This window comes from Homalodisca vitripennis, unplaced genomic scaffold, assembly GCF_021130785.1.
Source record: "Homalodisca vitripennis isolate AUS2020 unplaced genomic scaffold, UT_GWSS_2.1 ScUCBcl_4866;HRSCAF=11291, whole genome shotgun sequence".
NCBI lineage: Eukaryota > Metazoa > Arthropoda > Insecta > Hemiptera > Cicadellidae > Homalodisca > Homalodisca vitripennis.
The window spans coordinates 33,783-38,393 of NW_025780983.1; positions in this window are offsets into that span (position 1 = coordinate 33,783).

Genomic DNA, 4,611 nt, shown 5'->3' on the forward strand with positions numbered 1-4,611 from the left:
TACTTCGATGTCACAGTCATTTAAGATACAATATTTTAGAATAAGAAATAAAGAATATGATTATGCTTCACCGCATATTCATAACCATGAATTTTCAGGATGATAGGTTTCCATGATCGATGGAGTGAGAGAAGAAGACCAATACAACGGTCACCAAGAAGTCCAGCCTGTACTTAAGTTGATTTTTCTGGTCCTATGTCAGGAGCATTGTGTATTCAGAGAAGAAATATTAAACATTAAAAAGAGCGCATAAAGGATGCTATTGCAAGTGTTTGGCGGGAAATTGATTTCGATTTTATACCTGCAAAACCAAAAACAATGGGCATATCGAGATTTCAATAAAATATTGTCAATTATACCATTAAAATAAGTTTACGTTTATATATCTGTAAATTTATACATGTTACCATATAGTTAAAAAATCTATGTTTAAGTGTGATTTTTAACCTTCATGTCTGTATAGTAGGTGAAATAAAGTAACAACTGGAGTTGCCAATTCTCCACAATAAACAGTTGTCCCACGTAATACAGTAGCGAACATTGTTAGTAAAGTCAGTATGTAATATATTCGTATTAAATTTTCTCGCCTAACCTTCCGTGAAGGTTAAACATCATTTTTTTTTTACTTTTCTCATTATTTTACACTTTTAATAATACAGGGTTTTCATAAATGAATGGTGCAATTTTGAATACTTATAAACAATTTGCTATGCAAGGTAGAAAAATATGGTTGGCACCTCTGAATTCTTCACCTCAATTAGTTTTATTGCTCTAATGTCAATTTTCAACAAGATGGTGCGCCACCCCATTATAAGGACTTTGTTCGTGATGCTTTGAATGACAAGTTTGGACAAAGATGGATAGGTCGAGGTTGCCCAATAGCATGGCCTCCTAGAAGCCCGGATTTGACTCCATGCGATTTTTTTTGTGGGGATACGTGAAAAACATTGTTTATTCTCAGAAGATCCGTGATTTAGCTCATTTAAAGGAAAGGATTTATGATGCAGTATCATCGGTTACAAGAGACATGCTGCACAGTGTATGGGCCGAGATCGACCATAGATTAGATGTCTGCAGAGCTATCGGTGGTGGACACATTGAAATGTACTAAATGTATCAGTATAAAATTGTTTTTTAACGAGCATTCTAATGAAATAAATATTTTTAATGAACTTCGTACGGTTCTCTTTTTATTTTATGTTTAAATTGTACCATTCATTTATGAAAACCCTGTATAGATGTGACAAGAGGAAACGTGTATAACAGTTAATTATGTCTGATGGCCAGACTCCCAACTGTCTGTTCCCACAGACAGACTGGGACGTGCCTCCCAAGTTCTGTACACAGACCTAGTCAATATAAAGACTTGGTAAGCAATTGTACGTGACATATGTTGGTCTCGTGACAGTATATCACAGTAGAACAATCATATCCTAGTCACGTCTTCACTAGAACTCTGTCTATATTGCAATGTAGCTGGACTATCCCGCAGTGACTATATTACTGTTCTTCCTCGAAAAACTTTAATAAAGTGAACCTCACTAACAGTGATAAATACTACAAAATATCTATAGTTGTATTTTTTCTTTTCCTTACTGTATATACAGTAAGAAATATAGACTTATTCATATTATATAAAATAAATAAATAAATCACTCAATAAGATCAATATAAATCAATTTTAAGATTTGTAGTAGACATATCCGTCTTAGGTTAACTTGATTTGGTGAAAATGGGTTAGATTAAATGCCTGTTTGTGTGTAAAATAAGGTTTATTAAAGGAATCTACAAATTAGGGGTTGCGGCTGAAGGGCGTGAATGTCGCCTTATACGCACGCACCCCCAAACTCATGAGAGCAGACGGTTGGGGCCAGCCCGGCACCTTGCATATTCTGTCCTATACGTGATCGGCATCATTTTTGTTTTTATTATGTTTATCAACTATATATACCATTGTAACATCAGGAAAAATTACAAATAATGAAATCTGGGTTTGATTAGGAAAGTGCACTAGGTAACTAATAGGGTGGAAATTCTGCCGATCCTAATCCCCTACATTTTGAGTGTACGGTCTCCGTATCTGTAGGCGCCAAACTACCTGAGCCAAGTCGCAGTCACTATTTGCCAATACTATAATTATTTAGCCAAACAATAAGCTATTAAGTAATTATTGTTAAACAAGCGTTTAGTAGTCTGGGAAGAGTTGAAATGTTAATTGTTTCTGCCATCCACACAAAATAGTACTGCTTTATGCCACCACTCAAAACCAAACGTTCGGCTACATTTACTTTATTAAATAAATAGGTTTTTATATGATTAACAAGATTTTAATCTGGGTACAAATATGATGTTGTACAATTATAAAAAGGCATTTCAAATCATCCTTCTTAGATGTCTTATGAACAACAGTTTGTTTAACTATTTCGATAATGTAATACACCCGAGTAAAAAGCCACTTAGGTAGGTACAGGTACCCTATCAAATTAAACTGGAGACAAGTATAGATAAGATTACATTTCAAATCATCCTTTTTAGATGTCTTATGGACAACAGTTTGTTTAACTATTTCGATAATGTAATACACCCGAGTAAAAAGCCACTTAGGTAGGTACAGGTATCCTATCAAATTAAACTGGAGATAAGTATAGATAAGATTACATTTCAAATCATCCTTTTTACATGTCTTATGGACAACAGTTTGTTTAACTATTTCGATAATGTAATACACCCGAGTAAAAAGCCACTTAGGTAGGTACAGGTACCCTATCAAATTAAACTGGAGACAAGTATAGATAAGATTACATTTCAAATCATCCTTTTTACATGTCTTATGGACAACAGTTTGTTTAACTATTTCGATAATGTAATACACCCGAGTAAAAAGCCACTTAGGTAGGTACAGGTACCCTATCAAATTAAACTGGAGACAAGTATAGATAAGATTACATTTCAAATCATCCTTTTTACATGTCTTATGGACAACAGTTTGTTTAACTATTTCGATAATGTAATACACCCGAGTAAAAAGCCACTTAGGTAGGTACAGGTACCCTATCAAATTAAACTGGAGACAAGTATAGATAAGATTACATTTCAAATCATCCTTTTTTATGTCTTATGGACAACAGTTTGTTTAACTATTTCGATAATGTAATACACCCGAGTAAAAAGCCACTTAGGTAGGTACAGGTACCCTATCAAATTAAACTGGAGACAAGTATAGATAAGATTACATTTCAAATCATCCTTCGTAGATGTCTTATGGACAACACTTTGTTTAACTATTTCGATAATGTAATACACCCAGGTAACAAAGCCACTTAGGTAGGTACAGGTACCCTATCAAATTAAACTGGAGACAAGTATAGATAAGATTACATTTCAAATCATCCTTCGTAGATGTCTTATGGACAACACTTTGTTTAACTATTTCGATAATGTAATACACCCAGGTAACAAAGCCACTTAGGTAGGTACAGGTACCCTATCAAATTAAACTGGAGACAAGTATAGATAAGATTACATTTCAAATCATCCTTTTTACATGTCTTATGGACAACAGTTTGTTTAACTATTTCGATAATGTAATACACCCGAGTAAAAAGCCACTTAGGTAGGTACAGGTACCCTATCAAATTAAACTGGAGACAAGTATAGATAAGATTACATTTCAAATCATCCTTCGTAGATGTCTTATGGACAACACTTTGTTTAACTATTTCGATAATGTAATACACCCAGGTAACAAAGCCACTTAGGTAGGTACAGGTATCCTATCAAATTAAACTGGAGACAAGTATAGATAAGATTACATTTCAAATCATCCTTTTTAGATGTCTTATGGACAACAGTTTGTTTAACTATTTCGATAATGTAATACACCCGAGTAAAAAGCCACTTAGGTAGGTACAGGTACCCTATCAAATTAAACTGGAGACAAGTATAGATAAGATTACATTTCAAATCATCCTTCGTAGATGTCTTATGGACAACACTTTGTTTAACTATTTCGATAATGTAATACACCCAGGTAACAAAGCCACTTAGGTAGGTACAGGTACCCTATCAAATTAAACTGGAGACAAGTATAGATAAGATTACATTTCAAATCATCCTTCGTAGATGTCTTATGGACAACACTTTGTTTAACTATTTCGATAATGTAATACACCCAGGTAACAAAGCCACTTAGGTAGGTACAGGTACCCTATCAAATTAAACTGGAGACAAGTATAGATAAGATTACATTTCAAATCATCCTTCGTAGATGTCTTATGGACAACACTTTGTTTAACTATTTCGATAATGTAATACACCCAGGTAACAAAGCCTCTTAGGTAGGTACAGGTACCCTATCAAATTAAACTGGAGACAAGTATAGATAAGATTACATTTCAAATCATCCTTCGTAGATGTCTTATGGACAACACTTTGTTTAACTATTTCGATAATGTAATACACCCAGGTAACAAAGCCACTTAGGTAGGTACGGGTACCCTATCAAATTAAACTGGAGACAAGTATAGATAAGATTACATTTCAAATCATCCTTCGTAGATGTCTTATGGACAACACTTTGTTTAACTATTTCGATAATGTAATACACCCAGG